Source organism: Trachinotus anak, unplaced genomic scaffold, assembly GCF_046630095.1.
Source record: "Trachinotus anak isolate AG129_WGS33_773 ecotype Australia unplaced genomic scaffold, CSIRO_AGI_Tana_v1 ptg000010l, whole genome shotgun sequence".
NCBI classification, from domain to species: domain Eukaryota; kingdom Metazoa; phylum Chordata; class Actinopteri; order Carangiformes; family Carangidae; genus Trachinotus; species Trachinotus anak.
Window position 1 is genome coordinate 18,690,336 of NW_027273861.1, and position 19,908 is coordinate 18,710,243.

General features: G+C 39.6%; 1 long non-coding RNA gene across 2 annotated transcripts; it reads right to left on the minus strand.

The window, feature by feature from the left end:
* Window positions 1-10,001: 10,001 nt before the first annotated feature.
* Window positions 10,002-13,453, minus strand: LOC139626753 (uncharacterized). 2 transcript variants are annotated; one of them, XR_011692406.1, is made up of 3 exons: window positions 13,172-13,453; window positions 11,254-11,450; window positions 10,002-10,257 (listed from the first exon to the last, which is right to left on the minus strand). It is a non-coding gene; the product is annotated as an uncharacterized lncRNA (long non-coding RNA). The 2 variants fall into 2 exon arrangements; XR_011692405.1 differs by lacking the exon at window positions 13,172-13,453 and adding an exon at window positions 12,329-12,829.
* Window positions 13,454-19,908: the final 6,455 nt, after the last annotated feature.

Below are 19,908 nucleotides of genomic sequence, written 5' to 3' on the forward strand. Positions count from 1 at the left end.
GATGTTCATGATAATGTTTGTCTTATTATTATATTATATCATATTATATTATATTATATTATGAATAACTGCACAATATAGTTTTCATGTATGTGGTGTGTATCTATACAAGTGACATACAAGTTGTGTGCTGTAAACATCCAAAGATATCTAACTCAGGCATCCAGTTTGGAGTCAAAGGTCAGATCTGATGATGAAAAAAAAAACTACATGTACTGTATATATGAACAACATGTATATAACTCCAGCTCAGACACAGTGATAAATGTTTAATATTTAATATTTATCACTGTGCAACTTATGACACACTTTACAATGCAAAGCAATAAAATTAGGGCTCAGTCAAAAGATGAAAACACTACGGTGCAGGTCTCCAGGAAGAGAAGCTCTATTAACAGCACTGATGACATCAATCAAGGTGGTGAAAGTGTGAAAATGAAAGACCCAACTTTCTGTCTGGTCCCACTTTTGGTACGAAACTGCCATCTCAATTCTACATTATATTCTGCTGAAGCTGTAATTTTTTGTCATCCAAAAGGGAGCTTTTTACAATGTTTAATGCTTTTCAGTGGTTATTTGTCATTTTTTAGTAATATTCAGTCATTCATGGTTTCAGTACACAGCACATGGTGGGTCATTTTTGAGAAACACGAGCAGCAAACACATACTTATTTGCTGAGGAAGCACAGGAATTATATCACTTGTGCATGCCACCTGATTTGCCATCCCAGAATCCATTAATTCCCGCTATAAACAGAAATGTAAAAAATTAGTTTTATCTCTCCGCCCTTGTAGCCATAATACGACTCCCATTTTTTTATTTATAATTCCACCTGCAATTTGCTTTCTCACAATAGAATGAGTGTAGAATGTGTAAAAAGATATTGGGTACACAGGATAAAAGGAAAATAACAGTAATGGGTTTGGCTGAAAATGATAGCAGGGAACTGTCAACCTATAATAAACTGTGGAGTATAAAAACCTGGACATGGTTTAATGCTCTAAAGCTTGTTCGGTGTTACAATTGATTTTCGGATAAATAGCTTGCAAATAACTTGTACTGGTATTAAAAATAAAACAGCAGCCACTAGCTGCTGTCAGTGTCTCATAAACCATAACACTGGTATTTTTCCGTTAGATACCTGAAAGATGTCCTGGTTAGTTTATGCTGTGAGGGACAAGCTTGTAAAAATATGCCATTTAACCTCACTGAATCTCCATTTTGTCCCGCAGCAAGATGGAGTCGAGGGTTGAATAACAGTAAGCTTATTCTCCTGCTGCACTCGCACCACATCCTATCCTACACGCCGGCTACTGAATTATTCAACTGTTTGTACCTGTGAGGCAAGCAGGCCCTGTTAAGGGCTGCCCCAGTATGATCTATAATTAAATATAATGCAACATGAAAGTGCATAAGACATGAGACTAGGGTTTGGACAAGTCACTCAGACTTCCTCCTAGTTATCCATTTTGCGTTGGTTCATATGCTGACTGCAGCTGTTTTTATTTTTGAGTATTTATTTTGCAAGCTTTTTCAGCCTTGTAGTGTTTTTTTTCTCCTTCGCCTGGCTACTCTCTGAGTAAGTGGTCTTGAATGTTTGCTATCAGCAGTTGACATTTGGAGGGCAATAAGATCATGTCATGTTTGATTATGCTATTATTGTCTCACTGTTCTCTAAGTACACAGTATTACACCCAAAAGGGCCCCTGTCTTTTGCAGTATATTTGTTTTGTTCCCCCTAGCAGCTTAATCATAAAGCCTTCCAAAGCTCACACTCAGAAATAATCCTGCTGTGCATTTAGAAATATGACCATAACAAAACCGTTTACAGGCTCCCTAAATTGACCATTTGGGAAACATAAAACCCGGCATCCTTCCATTGTTCCCAGCAAGTGTCCAACTCTCCCGGAGGTACATGCAAACAATTACCTCAACCACAACCACACAGAAATTGACATGCTTCCCAAAGTTTAGGATAAAGGACACGTTTACAGATGTGCCTCGAATCAATTCTAAAATCACCTTTGTATCAGACTGCGAAAATAAAAATCTTACTTAGCAAAATCAAACAGTAATAGATATTTAGTGTACATGGAAATCTCAGTGACAGCCGAAGGCCTTAACCTTGCATAACCACACACATACACGGATACACACACACACACACCACAGTAGGATCCTCGCATCTGTCTAAATGTGAACGGTAATATCTCCACCTTGCAGGCGGCTGCAGGGAGGGGAGGCTTAGTGGCTCGCTCACTTTCTTCCTTCACTGGCTGTGAAGTGGAGTCTGAGGTGTCAGGAGTTTTTTTTTTCCATCCCCCTCTCTTTCTCCCTCTCTCTCTCTCTCTCCCACTCTCTCACTCTAGCTCTCTCTCGCTCTGTCTTTTCACAGCAAGTACATCTCTATAGTGGTTGAGTCTGTACTTTACTGGGAACGCTGTGAGCGCCTGATAAGAAGCTGAAAGCAGATATATACATCCTGGAGTGAGCTGCAGATACACAGTCAGGGAGACAGTAAACAGATCACATACATTATGTCTCTAGGATTTACGTGTGGCATATGATACAGAGGTTTTAGTATAGGGTGACTGTAAAAGGCTGGCTAACTTCTATCATTGCAAGTAAAAGCGAGTGAACGGATCATAAGTTGCTTGCACGGATACATTTTAGCAAAATAAAAAAAAAAAGGTGCCATGTCTCATTTTGCTCCCAGACAAATTGAATTGACCCTTCCATCACAGTTGTGCCAAAAAAAAATTATAAAAATTATTTCCATCAACAGCCAATATAAACAGAGTGAGTGTTCATGTGCTGGGCCATGTGCTGGGAGCATTTAGAGAGTTGCACCCCCCTCCCCTGACGAGCCTTTACCTCTTCCCCTTTATAAAGACCCAGCAATTACTCTGGTTTGCTGACACCCTGAATACCAGTGCAACAATGCCTCTTCTTTCTCTGCAAGACACCCCCCCTCCCTCCTACCCCTTCCAAACACACACACACACACACATCTTAGTACCATCCTCCCCACCCAAACACCCTCATCACCTCATCACCCCCCTTATTCCCCTCCCCAAATACAAAGTTGCCCGTGGTTGCTATGGCTACGGCAGGAGTTCATAAATCCAAGCACAGAGGGACTTTTTCATTCCTTGAAAATTATCAGGAGGATTATTTTTGGGGGGGAGGGGAGTGGTGCTATGGAGTACAGGGGGGGTGTGATCTACGGGACATGGGATGAAGGATTTGGATGAAGAAGGTAAATGGGGAGAGAGTGGGTGAGGCAGGGAGAAAGCCCATCCCTCTCCTGCTGAAGCAGATGGTGCCGTGTGGCTCCGCCATGCCACCGCGGCCGCCTTTTGAGCACTGCCGCCATAAGGAGGCAGGTTAGTAGGAGATTTGGGGTGACAGTGTTTGGCATGGGCTACAAAGTGGAGGTGTAGGGGAGGGAGAAAGTGCTCAGTGCCTTGGGCTGACACAAAGGTAAGCTGCTGTTATGTTCCTGTCTCTGTGATTTAGTGCCCATGTGGTGCAAGATGTGGAAAGCAAAGGTAGCTTTCAGGTTCAGGGTTTCAGCACCATGCCTTGCTGCATCACGCTGTGCATTTTTGTTTTGATGATAAACTACTTCAATGATTATGTCACTCAGTGATCAAAGACTGTGTTCACGGCTTCACTCCTTACTGTATTTTTCCTCATGAACCAAAAATGTATCTTAATAAATAATTGCTTTACGTCTGTGCTCAACTCCTGAACTCAGCAGTTAAATTAAGTTTTTGATGCACTTATGAGCAATGTTCATTTTAGACATGTATACATAACTATCATACTGCTGCCAAGACAAGCATCCAGTTCTACTGTATATTGTGTGCCACTGGATCCCATTTGATGGGAAACCAGATGAACAAGTTTACAGCTCGAAGGAAAATTGGTTCATGGCACAAACACCATACTAATAATTTAACTGTGTAGTTATAATAAATATTTCAAGTTGCCTTCTTGTCAGAATTTGTTATGCCTGAATCAAGGGTTTGTTGTCTGTTTTAATCCTTCAAGGAGCCAAGGAGGAGTAACAACATCACTTTTGTGACAAAAAACAATGTGAGTTATTTGGCAGATGCTTTCTTCAGTTTGAGAAACACAACATCTTACATGTAGTACCTAAAAACTCAAAGGTGTCATCAACAGGTGATTAAATAGTCTTCAGTCTTAAATGAAAACTGTTGCGTGACAGAGTGAATGTGAAGAAGACTGCATGCCAGTTTTATTTTCAAATGTATTTTTATGTAATGTTAATTTTAGTTTTAATGCACCAATTCCTTCCTTGGGGACCAATAAAGCTGTAAATTATTTTGCCATAATACAGCCAAAAGTAAAAACATAATTTGAGACTGACCCAGAGCAAGTACATCCATCCTGACATCCTCTGCCAGGAGATGACAGGCCAGCCTCGGTGAGAACATTGTGTACCGGCCTGAGCATGGCGGGGTGGAGATGTGGGTGGGGTGGATGGGTTTGCAGGGGGAGTGCAGGGTGGAGGGATGGCGGGCTGGGCTAGGGGGGTAAGAGAGGGGAGTAGAGGGTCATCTGCCTGAATACTCCTGCACACATTATGACATGCTGTATCCGTCTGTCTCCCTCCCTCTTGCTGTCACATGCAAACACTCATGCACACATTAGCCTCCCACATGCATTAAACCCATCTGCAGTCTGTGCCTTCTACACACACACGCACATACACACATACACGCTAACATCATAATCACACCAAAAAAACATGAAACACAACAACTGTAGCCTTTGATCCACAGCCTCAAACAAGCACACATATACGCTGGCTTTCCAGCACACCCTATACACTCTATGCACCGCTATACTCCCAAACACACACATACAGACACACCAGCCTTCTCAGTTCGTGGCCTGGAAGAATGGAGCCAGTGTGCAGCGAGGCAGCCAGCAGACAAGGGCAGGGCCAGGGTTCTGCAGGGGCATGTGTGTGTGAGTGTGTGTGAGAAAGCGTGTGTTAGGGGTGCAGAGGGCTTGGAAATGTGGGTAGGTTTTGGGAGGGGCCCTGGCCTATATGTTTGAAATGCATTTAAGTAAATAGACAGAGTCACAAATAGAACCTGACCTGTTCTTGGGGTCATATTATGACAAACTGGGAGATCTGTGGTCACATCTAGAGTACAAAACCCTGGAAGGATGTGAGAGTTGATCCTTATAGGCCAGTTTGGGAATAAATTATTAAAATCATGGATGTTTCCATACTAAATTTAGAAGCTTGTCTAAAAGCTGCGCTCAAAGGATTTGAGCACAAAAAAAAACTGCCTTTAAAGAAATACTGAATGCAAAATGAAAATTCTGTCATTGACTGCTCCCCTTCTTGTCAGCTGAAACTCCACTGAACTTCACAGAATCGTCAAACACTGCAAGTTAACACCAATAGGTCTATCTCAGCCTTAGGGAAAATATAAAAAATGCATGATTACTGGATTTCAGGGCTCAGACTGCAAATTTGTTTGTAGAACAATCTGGGCAATAGTCTAAAAATAACTTAACTCTAAACTGATAGACACTGTATTCTTCTTAGGTAGCTACAAAGAAATGAGACTGTTAATTCTAGTAGGAGAAGAGTAGGAGGCTGCATGTTCTGTAATCCTAATCCTTTACCCAGGTAGAGAATGAAATTTCAGTTTGTATGAACTATGTCTCTTTTTTCACTCACTCTAATTTTCAAGGTGCTTCAGAGTCAGCCTCTTAACCTGTCACAGTTGTGCTTCTACTCCAACTATTAACTGTGATTAAGATTATGAAGCCAAATCTGACTTCACTATGTCAGTGTTTCTTTTAACTTTAAAGCCATTTAGTTGACACTCCTTATCCGACTTATAGGGGGCATACAGGCAGGATGTTACTTTAAGTGTTTTGCTCAAGGACACTTCAGCAGGACACTCAGTAACAGGATTCAGTAACAGGATCATGTGTATAACCACTCTTTAAAGGGGCTATGTGTAGGTTTTCTCTGCTGCAGAGCGTGGTTTCTTACCAGGAACGAGTGATGGAGATTGGTGCTTGCCAAGAGCTTCAGCCACCATTATGTTTACAAGACAAGAGGTTATAACAAACCCGCTGAGCAGTGCTGCTTCTTCCGGGCAGATTGGAGGCTAAAACGAGCCGCTGTTGGAAAGTAGTGGGCTGGGGCTAGCTGGTTAGCGTGCTAACTTCAGTAGAAGAAAAGACATGAAAGAGACAAGAGTTAACTGTGACATTACTTTCCACTGTTTCCACTTTTGGCAAGTAAAAGATTGAAGTTTGATGTTGAACATGCAATGTTTCTTCTAAACTGCTGAGTAAACAGCTATTATTGCTAATGCATTTGACTGATTTGAATTGATTTACACTTATATTTATGATGAAGTTTAATCACTAAAACACTAAACCGCATTATGAAAATGAGTCAACCAAACTGAAAACTGCTACTTTTTTGTAATAGGAATTTTTATGCTACATCTTCCGCTCATCTGCATTCATGCAGTATCAGAACAGCAGAGTCAGTTTATCACAGCTGTTGAACAAAAACAACTACCAGAGTGATGTTTTCCAGTAAAGAGGGAACACAACCACTCTGCATTTTTCTGATGTAGCTATGTACAGTATAACTGCACTCATGCAGATGAGGTTTCAATTCAGTGTGAAACTTCAAAGTTCATGATACTCATATAGCTGGTTCCAGTTCAAGAAAGAAAACCACCAGATCTGCAGGTGTTCTCTAACCTACACAACAGCTGTATCATGCAACATTCACGAGGGTAGATGGATTTCTTTTCCCCTCATTCACTCTGAACTTGTTGCATTTTATCATCATCCATGTGCACATTTCTCAACTGGAGTGCTATTTTAAGACAAATGAAGACACCCAAAGTCTGTGGAAGGCTGTTGTTTCCTCAAAAGCCAGGGCCAGAAAATTCTGGGTCAACCAATTAAATCTGATTTTCCAACTTGTACCAACCACTAGGAGAATGACGTGGTTGTTTTTTTTTTCCAAATTGTGTGTACCATCGCTCCCATAGTGCAGCATGCTGCCAGAACAGTGTGCTTTATGAAAGGATTTGTCTAAAACTCATAGATGTGACTGTTTAATATTTTAAGATAAAAGGAAACACAGTCACTTTTTAATGTTTTCCAGAGCAGAATTATTGTGAGTCTGTGGTCAATGTGTCATCAACAGTCATTTTGTTTTGAAATATAAACTCCAAGGCTCTATACTACTAATATTTTATGACTTTGAATATACACTGTTGTAAGAAGGCTGATGTCGGATGAATATGCACTGCCGCTTTCAATCATCCATTTTTTCTGCCATTATGCCTCATCGTTCCTTCGAGCTGCTCTTTTCTTTATTTTCACTCATCATTTTCTTTTAAGAGAAGCAGATGTGAATGAGTCTGCATGTGTGCATAGTGTGGTTGAAAGTGTGTGTGTGTGTGTGAGTGTGAGACAGAAAGAGAGAGAGGGAAGTTATCCAACTAACCCTTTCCTCTGGAACCCAGAAGGCCTGGCTGACTCCAGTCTCCAACATGGCTGCTGTAAATCAGTGGGAGAAAGAGCTAAGTTAATTGCACGGGCGTTTATGAAGGAGAAAGCCTTGATTTACTCCAAAAGCTTTACATCTCCCCTGTGGATGTGGAGTGATGAAAGCTGTGGAGCAAGGGAAAAGGGCAGGAGGGGAATGGCGGTGGGGACAGGGATAGAACATGTGGGGTGTGAACGAATTTCACTTGCAGCATATTAGATAAGCTGATTGGTAAACTAGATTGTCGACAGATATGCATCTATTGCCTTAGGAATAATTATTAAAACTTTATAGAAGTCAAGATGACTTTGGTTTAGAAGGGAAATTTTCATTATGGAGTCAAAAATAGAAGCACCACCAATAAACTGGATATAGTATATGTAAATTAACATATATTTGCATAATGTAAATACTGTGGAACATGTAACAATTAATGTTTGTATCTAGCCCTCTAGCCTCAGAAACATTCACATTTGTGTTCAAGGAAAAGTAGGCTACACCTTTACATATTAGAAGTGGACGGCACTACACTTTTTCTGAAGCACATTTTTATGATACACAGGTACTTAATTATGTATTCCCATTTTGAGAGTATTAGCAAAGTTAATCCACTACATTTCAAAGCATATTGAAATATTCAAAGCATACAAGTGTATATATTATCAATTACATTTACCTGATGACTGCAGTCTCTATTTACTTTGCTTTTACTTATTCATGGAAAAGTTATATAAGCCTATAAAAATGATGATGCATTATTATGATTTAATCTATGCCACACTCTACTTACTGTCAGTCCAGTCCAACCTGGACAATTTAAATCAATATACCATACGACAACTGAGTTCTTCATTGTGCTAAATATGTTTAAATTGTCCATTTCTACTTAATTAGTTTTCATTTTCATTCATTATTAGATTTCAGTTTTAGTAATAATGGATTTTTACATTTCTTAAATTGTAACCGTGTGTTCACACATCATATTGCAATGTTCAATGACCTCGATTATGAGTGTAGTAAAGTTTTGTAAAGTCATTTCATACATTTAGGATGACTATCTCCAGAGGTCAAGCTTCAATCTGTGGCCAAGCTAGTCAGCAAGTGCATACTGAAAAAGGGGTGTTACCATGATTACACCCCTTATTCAATATGCAGCAGTACTGCAGGTGTGTCTCCTCAACACATATGACTTTTGAACATTGATGCAAGATGGTGGTTCTAAAAAGATACCCTTGATTTTTTTTTTTTTCACCTCTATTTTCCTGACTGACGCGGTGTCAGGAGGAGTCCTTACAAATGTGACATCTACCACTGATCATTTAGACTGCTGAAAAAATGCCAACTATCAAACGCCAGTGTGGCTGTACTGGAGATATCTTGACATGATATTACATTGTTCATCATTTGCAGGAATAAGATGAATACAGCACCAAATACAAAATGGGACCATGAACTGAAAGCTATTTTAAACAGTGTGTGTGTGTTGAGGTATAGATGCTCTAAAAGCCTGTAACTTCATCTTCTTTTAGATGAATGCCTAAGGCCTATGTGTGCATATTTAGTTTACACATACCGTGCATCCATCTTAGCTAATTAGTAGTGGCAATAAACTTTGAATAAGGGCATGCTGCTAATCCTGACCTCCACAAAGAAGCCGCAGTAGAGAAGTTTGAAGAGTTCCCATGCTTGCTGAACATCTGTTTTATCCACAAAGAGACAGATTAGAACTGAACCACAATTCTCCCCTTTCCTCCACATTTAGCAGTGCCAGCTAGTGTCTAGCTTACTAGCTTCTTTTCCTGTGTGATGATGCTATCAAGCTCTCGACTTCATTTTTGGCAGCTGTGTGCTGCATACAGCCACACACACGCCCCCCCTTCATACTAAGACACACACACACACTCACATAGTGAAGAGGTGGAAGCGGTAAGAAACCGTTGAGGCCGTGGTTTGAAGGTAGGCCTATGTGGCTGATGATGGGAAATGTTCGTTACAGTAGGGTAGAGGAGCTGTAGCCACGACATAGGAAGACACAATACTGGAGAAACAAGAAGGTATTGGAGATACAGTACAAGACATAGGAGGAAGAGTATAAGAGTGAAAAAGAAAGTTTTATTTTTATCACGTTTTACTTGTGGCTTTTCCACAACAAAAGACTTTTTTTCTGGTTTAAAGGTTAAATGTTGCAGATCATGAGTAAAATTCATATTTCTTATTATTGTTTTTATATTTCTATAGATAGAGTTGAACATTTTTTTAACATAGATACCTTTTTTGTTTTCAGCAGGAGCTCAACTTTTAGAAAAACAATCAGCAATCTGTACAAAGAAATATACAAGTGCAACAGTAAGTTGTACAGTATGTCCTTATTACTGCAAATAGCCCTATGAAATACATCATGTAATATATCATAGGAGAAAAGAATTAAACATTTTGTTTAGATTCCCCAGTTTTTATTATCAGTGACAACAGAGATTAAAATGCCAACTGAAATAAAAATGGTCATATGACATGTGAAATATGCTTGTTTGCTGTTTTATTTAGAGTCACATGAGAAGATCCACACAATCTTCATCTCTGTTGATCCAGTACATACAGTATCTTGTGCAGGGAGAACACAGAAAAGGGGTTACTGTGTGTTCCCACATAACAGTTTTACACAGCCTCCGAGATAGGATTACTGTGGAAATAAGGTCATAATTTAATGTTCGTCAGATACAGCCAAAAAACATGAAACACCCAATGCAGTCAAGGGGAATAGACAGTCATTCAGTTAAACTCTGTGGTGTTCTCATTTTCCGGTGCACCACTGGTCTCCAGCAGTGCTGCCACACATGGCGAGTGGAAAAGAAATGCCTAATCTATCAGGAACCGTCTCATGAAAACCTGTTGTATTTGTGAATGGTTAACACAACTTTGTCGCTTCAGTAATTAAACCCAACAATGTTAGCAGTTCCATTTAAGGAGGCCGTTACCATTGTTGAGCCCTGTAATTTGAAAAACAACCCTCCTCTGCTTCCACAGCACCACAGAGGAATAATTCACGTCATTATTAGCAACAGAATATAGGAGCTCCCGCAGAAAGAAATTAATTTTCGAGTGTATTGTTAAGTAGGCTGTTACAATAATATAGATGATAGTCTGTCACATGATTATTATTTTGTCAAGGAAGGCCTTGCATCACCTCCTGTCATTTTAAAGGTACCTTCATTTGTTCTCATTATGTGCAGTCAATCACTGCATGAGCAGAGTTGTCACTTTCTTCGCATGGTGAATATCTCTTTGTGTGAGAAAACTCTTTGAAAAAAAAAAAAAATGCCTCTTTTATACAGCACTGTGACCTCAATAGAAAAATCGGTGCTCCATGTTCTCAGGTGCTTGAATCCCTTTAGTTTTACTCCAGAGGGGATTTGAACAGCATGAATATGGATGTGACGATGATGAACCTGATGATGAAGGTAGTTTGGTCTTCCTTCAGATAAGCGCTAATCGTATTTGGAGACCGTGGCAGCAGATCTAGGTGTAAACTTGGCCTGCGGCATTATGCGGATGGGGGGTGCAGGGTATAACTGAAGGTGCTTTAGTGTGTATGTGTGTAAGTGTGTGTGTGTGTGTGTGTGTGTGTGTGTGTGTTGATTGGTTAGGGAATCACTCAGTGCAGCCTTGAAACACTCACCCTGAAAGGAAGCACATCTCTGTGGGGGTGGGTGGGGTGGAGGATGATATCTTAGCACACGTAATCCTAAAGTAGGGATTGATCTCTTGACTCCTCCCTCCTTGCTCCTTTCTTCCTCTCTCCTCTTCCTTCCTTCCTTCCTCCTCCTTGTCCCTTTTCATCCAGGATTTTTTGATTCCACTGAATGTCGCTTGGTGCTGACGAAGCAGTGGGATGAGGGGTTATAATTAGCTCAGATATCCTTATTCATATTCAAATTTCACATCTAATCTCACCACGGAATTCTAAGAGGGAAACAGGATTGGCTTGTCCATTCCCACAAAAAGATTTGATAGGTCACATCACTTAGCAACAGAGTAACCATATCTGCCTTGGTATATTTAAATCAATGGTTGACCAGGTGGGTTTTTTAATGGCGAGGGTACATCTACCCACCTTGATACCTTCTTGGTACTCCAAAGTGGTGAAAGTGATAGATTGGGTTATTTGACATGGGTTTGTGTGAGGTAGTTATACAGTGTATTACCTGCAGTAGATCAGCACGCTCCCAGTTCGGATCTGTGGACTGGGCCAGCTGCAAATATGTGTTTTAGGCACATATTTTCCCAGCAAAAAAAGGCCAATATCAGTTTATTTTGAATATTTTCACTGCTTTGTCTTGTTGTCAAACAGCTGTTTCCTTGGGAATTACATTTTCTCAACTGCTGGTTGAGCTAGCTTTTTCCTACGCACAAGCACACCTACGCTTAGCTGTGTATGGCTCAAACAGCTGATCTGCGGAGTGATACAGTGCGCACCTTTGTTGCATTTGCACGTAGTAATGCGATAGTTCAGTGGTTGAGAAAATGTAGCTCCAAACTGATTTTAGGTTTTTCTGTGGGCATTAACAGCTGGCCTCGTTCACAGCGGTACATTGCTCAGCTTATGTGCAGGCACTCCTGGCTGCTTCTCTAAACTGGTAGGGTGCCAATCTGAATCTAATGCAAGTAACACACTGACTATGTGTAACCATCTTACACAATGCCACCACAAATAAACTGAACTTTAAAGTATACCAAGTATTTAGAATTCAGACCTTTGAGCTGGTTTCTCCTGTAGATCTGAAATTTGAGTTCTTCTCACTTCTCATGTGGAAATTAAAACCCTTAACCCTCCACTCATAATATTGCATCTCTTTAGCCTAGCTTTTTTAAGGTTAGCGCTGATTCCCACCGGACTTTTCTTCGGTGTTAGATCAACACCTGCTGAGTCATTGCCAGATTCTGTTCACTCACAGCTGCGTTTGTCCTGCATTATGAAAACAGAGCAGGGTCTAGCTTTCGTTTCTCTTTCATTTGTTGTGGTGATAGTGAATGAACAAACTGTAAAAACTCACAGGAACGGGAAGTCCTGTAACTTCTGTACTCTGTTACTGCATGAATCGAGTCACATGAACTGCAGCGAGTGCTGAAGAGATGTGTGTTGATTTTTTTCTTTTAATTTTCTTTATTTATTCCAACAGCAAAATATTACACTATTGCCACCCTTGCATTGCACTAATATATGCTTAAACTTTCCTTGACTGATACCGCAATAATGTTCCAGGAAACAAAACCAACTTAATGAACTATGAATAATTTAAGTTCAAAATTACAGCTTAGATTAATATTATTATTATTATTATTATTATCTAATTAGATATTTACCATACATTGCACAATTACTGAAATTTGTTAAAATAAAATCATGTCAGCACAAACACCCCCATCCCCAGTTTATCTTTATCCTTAACAATTTACCATATTCCGTGCTGATATCAGGCCTATTTTATTTAGCACAGGGCTGACTCCTCTCTGAGGCAGGGGTTGTGTCACAAGGATGCAGTGAAGCTTGCTTGACGTGTATATATAAAAAAAAAAAAACTCTCTGCTCCACTCACCTCAGGGTGTGTGGTGCATCCATGGCGTATGGCCTACATGCTCACTCAAGCATAAGCTGATGTAGCCTCTGCCTCCCTGGCGCTGCAACTCAGAGCTTGTCATTTATCTCAGATGGGTTTTTATAATGTGCTGGAGCAAAATTCAATGTTTTCGGACGGCAGGTCACACAGTTGCAATCTCAATAGATATTTGTATCACATGTATTAATGTTAACCACTGTGTTATGTATTTAGATTCAAAGCCTTTATATAAGGCTTTTAACAACAAGCTACGTTGGAATAAGTTTTATTTCTAGCTCTCCAACGCTAAACACAGCCACTACTGTGGACTGTGTCGCAGCCATAGCAGCCAGCCACAGTAGATTCAGCTTCATAACTGTGTTGCTAAAAGGGGTAGATAAGAAAATAAGAGCTTTAAATAAAAGTCAGCATGTGTATTTTTTTTAGTGCACCACAGGAGCAGTTGGAGAGGAACACGTGTGAGAGAAGGGTGGCATTCAGGGGAGTGTGTGACATGAATTATTTCTCAAAGAGCCTTATTTTGAGAGAGGTGGAATTTTAAATTACATTGTTTTCTCTTGTTTACTTCTTTATCAGAATATATTTTCAAATCTCTGCACATAAGGAATATGATTTTTACCCATTCACTCATTTTATTTTTATTTATTTTACTTGTTATTTTTACTTGATACAGATTTTCACCGAAGACAGTTAAGGAGTATAAGAGAATTTCAAGAACAGCTAGGGTAAGAAAAATCAGTTTTCAGGGGCCATCTTTATCCTCTTAATCAGATTTTTAGCAGCATTACAGTTCTTTTTGTGGCCATAAATGCACCACAAAAGAAAATTTAATCTTCTTATTTTCCATCTCTATATTCTGTTTTTCTATCTCCTATCTTCTCTATTTAACTTCTTTGTAAAACTGGAAATCTAATAGCAGGTCGTATGGGAAAGGATAAATGTTCGAGCCCATTTTTATTCTGTACCCAATTTCTGATCCTGCTGACGATGTACACCATCAAACTATCCTGATGCAAGAACTCCGCCTCCATCCAGTCCTTCAAGTAGGTCACACCATCCTCTAAGAATGATTTACAAATGCTAATTGGCCAACGTGTGATGAAAGCTCGACACTACTTTAGCATAGCTTAATTGGAATGAAAGATATTCTGTAAAGTTACATGTTTATCTTCCATCCTCAGCTCTAAATGTTAGGGTTGTTGAGGTTTATTTGGATGACAGAACCCCACACCTACTCAAGCACTGAGAAGTCACTCTGGAGAGCAGCATCATGTTCACTTCTTACATATAAAAAGACACATTGCACTGATGTAATTCCTTTAAGCCTATCTTATATATTTACTTTGTCATGTAGAGACCAACACAATTTGAGCGATTGTTATTTAAACCGTATAGTCTGTCATAGTGCTCACTATTTGTTCCTGTTTGAAGCAGCATGGTGAAAACTCCACATGGACAGGAGCCACCTTATGACATGGCCGGTGCCAGCTTCAATCTCGGTCACCCACTGACTGACAGCAATGACATTTCATGGTTGGAAGGTATTCATTCTGAGTGCTTTGTCTCAAGCTTGACCTATCACCATGTCCATCCCCTATAAAGTGTTTGAACATTTTTCTTGATGTTTCATGTCGTTTGTGGGTTTTGACTTTAGACGTCCTTTCTTTATGCCATTGTCCTGACTGTCCATTACTGAAAAAGGTTAGAGGGGACACTGTAGCTCATGTAGGTCAAGAGTAGGTGGTATACCACCAATTGATGTGGTCACTGGTTTGATTCCCACCTGTGGCACTGCCCGGTTCACATTCTGATGATGATGTTGAAGTGCTCCTTTTTATCACAAGTTTTCCAGTAAGCCAGTGTGCATTTTGAAAAATGATGATTCTTCAGGTGCACACACTGAGATTTAACTCAGCTGCTTCAGCTACATTAAAGAGGTGTTTGCTCTACTAAAACTCCAATCTACTAGTAAACATCCCCTTGGTAGCCAGTGTCCTTGAACAAGACACTTTCTCTCTGCTTTCAGCACACAATAAAGTAGGTTTAAGTGCTTGGTAACACTGCACGTTATTCATCTTCTCCTTCTCACAAACAACCAGCAGCAGTCCAAGTAAGTTACTTCACTTGTCTTATTTTCAGTGTAGGTGGAAAAACATTGATATTACTATTATCCTTCCTTGTTTTATGAAAGAAATTGTAACTCTCTAAATAAACCTGAGCACATAAACAGGGCTTGCCTCCACTGAAGTAGTAAAAATAATGCTCTGCTGTAACAATTCAGCTCTTCATCAATTTCTGTATAATACTGAATTGTCCACAGGTGCCAAATGTCTTGGTGATACACAGTCCATACCCTCTGACTGTCAGCCATGTTGACATTAACGTGACTCTTGTGTAACAGTTAGGCTTCTTGTTCCACAGCTCCCATCGGCTTTGAAGTCTTGAACATCAATGATTAGAGTTGTAACTGAATGTTAAGTAACTGCACCACAGTTGATTAAGTCACGTAAGCTAACACTTGTTGTCAGTGAATTATTTTACTTCATTGAATTCTGATGTGACATTTGAAAAGACATTTGCCATTCTGCCAGTTGCACTGCCCTATTTTTTCCAAACATTTTGCGTCACATCTGTGATTCATACCAGAGGCTTCCTGATTACAGATTCATTTTCAAGCGGCTCATCTGATCTCCTGTACACGGATCACAGGATAATTGGGCACTGCCAATTATTTTGATGCATTGCATGTGATGAGGAAGAGGTTGATTTTGCCGCTGTCCCTCCTGCAAAATAGCATAAATCAATATCCATATACAACCCTGGTCATTATGAAGATGCTTCCTGTACTCCTGCATGACAAAAACACACACCAAGGAAAGTGTTTGCATGCACAGGAAGGGGCGCTAAAGGGATTAGGAATTTATATATTTATATATATATATTTATATTTTATGTTACATAAAAATTTTAAATGGATAAGAAAGGAAGATTTTTAGAAAACATCAACAACAACGCCTGTTTTGTCAACATCACAGAACTGCAGTGACAACAAAATGACATATGTATTTTATTTAACTTTTAAAATGTGCACAGCCAACACTTGAACCGCACAGACCACAATAATGCAATTAGCTACAGAGATGGGTGACGCCAAGCCTTCAGTCAGAATTAGAGGATAAATCTCATCTCTTAACTCTAAGAAGCCGAAAATAAGCAACCAGTTCTTCTGTGCTGATGTAAAATATCCTCCCTGTTCCTTCTTTCCTCATAATGAAATAACGTCGTAACTGGTGTTGAGAGATTGACATAATGTCAACACATGCAATTTAAAAGTAACTTGTTTTCAGTTTAGTCTTGACCTTATGTAAACTATTTTCTGTATGGATTCACGATTACAGAATGTGCATTCACATGGAGCTCTGTACACGAAGGCAAACGTGCAGAAATACACGCAAAAGTGAACACTGGCTTATTTTCTTTTTCTCTCAACACATGCATTAAGGGACATCCTTGGTCTGTCATTCTCAACACGCTTACACACTCTCACAACCTCACACCTTCTCCTTCTGTCTGTCTATCAACATGTTGTATAACCTTGTCGCATTCTTTCTTTTCACTGTTGGTCTATGGACAGATCAGCATATGCTGACATACACTCTTACGCGTACGTATTGTGTTAACAATGTATGAAGTCACCACTATGTGCTCATAGAAGTCTCTATCAGAAAAGACAGAACAGTGTATTTTCTCAGAGCTGGGTTTTTTTTTTGTTTGTTTTTTTTTTTGTTTCTCATCATGTATCTGAGCAGTGTCTGGGTCCTGTAGGAGACTTAATGGACTGTGTCTTTTACAGGCTTTGGAAGTCGACTCCCTGCTGTTAATGCAGTGAGAGAGGAGCAGAGGAGCGGCTGGGCAAGCGAAGTCAGTCGCCGCCTCACACCGGGTGACTGACTGCACGAACTCCAGCCTGAGCAGTAATAACACAGCATCAGTGGCTCTAGGTGCTGGGCTTGCAGAACGGTGGCATTTGTAATACTATTTGGTCTTCAGAATCGTATTTCTAATCTGAAATATTCGACTGTCCTATTTTCTTACTCCTTGCTGCTGCACTTTGGCCGCGTCTCTCTGGTTCTCTGGTTCTGTTCTTTTTTTTTTAATCAGAATTTCTTAAGAATGGTATGGCAGCTGTCTGGCTGAGATACTTTATAATTTATTTCCAAATCTAGATTGGTTTAATTGTACAACTTTCCCTTATCTGTGATACAGGAACAATGCAGATAAATGCCCTCAGGGTGACTTTGGTCATCTGATTACCTTCCCAATCTCTCAGTATCTAAAAATATTCTTAACATTTTCCTTCTTCTTTTTCCACCTGGTCCATTTTGTTTTCTCTCCTCAGCAACATTTAATAGAACACACCAGTGTTATGGTCATCAAATATCCCATAATTATTTAGTCAAAAACCCCAGTGCATTGAATGGGACGGACAAAAGCCCTGTGGATAGTAGATGTAAATAGAATAAATCATCATACTTTTGAAAATAAGTGTGAAAAAATGAAAAAATGTTACTGACTATGATATCAACCCAAGACATACTGACATACTGCCTTTAAATTTTTTTTTAAAGGCAGTTGTTAAACATCTAGACCAGCATAATTTTTCATCAAACCTAATTAGTCGCCATAACCTGAGACCAGCCGTCACGCAAGTGAGTGATCATGTAGCCTGTTTGTTTAATTAGCATTACAGGTGCAGGGGCTTTGCAAAGCTGGACCTGAGCAGGACTCTGTGATAATATAATGACATAATTTTGCTCTAAGGAAAGACTGAAAAAATTACAGCATCAGTCATTTGTTGAAGTGGCTACACTGGCTGAATATTAAGTAATTATATTTTTGGATTTCTGTCAAGATACTTCTTATGGTCATGTGAATAAAGACTATCTTCTCCAAAAAAAAAACAATATAGGTAAATGACATGTGTCTGTGTTCAGTAAAGATCACTGCAGCATGACCTTGTTAGAGGCTACACTATTGGTTACTTTTACTTTGTTGCCATTTATATACGTAAGCTCAGCTGCAGAGATGCAATATATATAAAACTATAAGTAGATGCAATCCATAGAAAATCTAAAAATGATCGACAGAGCAGTACAGTTCATTCTGGTGCTGGTCAAATGTAGGTTATGCAAAAGAATCATATAGGAAGAAATTGTTCACCTAAAATCAAAACTTGTCTCTGAAATAACTTGACATGTATATTGAAGGATTTCCAGCAAATGATAAAAGCTGCTCCTCTGTAAGTGGAAGAGAGTCTTTTCACTTTGTTTTCAGATAGTTGAGAGCTCTGGTTTGGTTTGTAGCAAACCATGTTTGTCTACACATGTTGCTCTGCATGGATATACATTCACGCACACAGATGACTATGGTTTGCCATTTTAAGACAATCTTATTAGCTATAAGTGGACCAATGCCAGCCAGGAGCACCATCACAGATTTTGGACCCCAGGAAAATATGTCACATTGGGCCCCACCACAACATCACCACAGGCCACACCAACCCAGAAAATATAACACTTTGCAGACATTCATATATCATTCTGCAAACAGTGGAATTCACTATCTGATGCAAGCCTGATACCCTTTATGAGAAATGTGCTAAAGGCCAGCTTTTAAATGTAATTTTAATGGTGAAAGTCATGAATGGTAAATTCTCTTAATGTTAATTAACTTCAATCAAGCTCTTCAATAAAAAATAAACTAACATTATCATTTATAGAATGACATGACTATAGGCTGTTTTGGTTTCATATAATTATCATTATGTAGAAAAATAATTACAGTGCTTGAATTCTTATTACTGAAAAGGATTTAATCATTTTTATTTTTTTCATAATAATAAAAATGAAATTCCCACGGACTGCTGCAATTATGCCAACTGACATGTTACTCAACTCGATGCTGCTCACCTCCTTCTTCAGGTGGGAGCAGGGCTGGGTCATTAGTAGGGGTATGGGGACGGGGAGACAGGGCTACTGAGTCTGAAGCTACATCTGCTGGGCCATCAGGCAGGGGCATGGACAGCATTTAATATGAATAGCTTGCTAAAATTGACCTGTATTGATTAAATGTTGGCTAAAAGAAGAGGGAAATGTGAACACTCAGAATTTTCTGTGAAGATATGAAGTAACCAATGTTAGGGGAGCAAAAGTAACTTGTTTCACTACACCAACAGGTTAATTAACCCCACTCACTGACTTGTCTTTCTTTTCTTTTTGTTTTTGAGAGGCATTTTGACACCCCCTCTCTCTACCCTCCCCATATGGCGCCACTGATGCCTGCTACTAAAACATTGTGCTTGAGGGACAAGGTCAATAGTGAGAAACAACAAGATGTCTTGGACAAAATCCAAGCCTTGTTATACTTTATGGAAACATCAAATGAAATTCTTTGCATGCTGGGGGAGGCTGCGGCCACAGAAAATGTATGGAATTTATTTATAGTCTCAACCCGATTTCCACCCAAGCCGGGCTGTGCCTGGTCTTTCCAGATGTTTAATTGAAGCCCCATCGGTTCCCACGTAAAGATTTTCATTTGAGTCGACAGTTTCAGGCATTTGGAGTGGGTTATGGGGAAAAAAAACTGCCTACACATGAAGACTTTATCAAAGCAGCTAGACAAGATATAGTGCAATGCCTCCGGGATGATCACTGTCT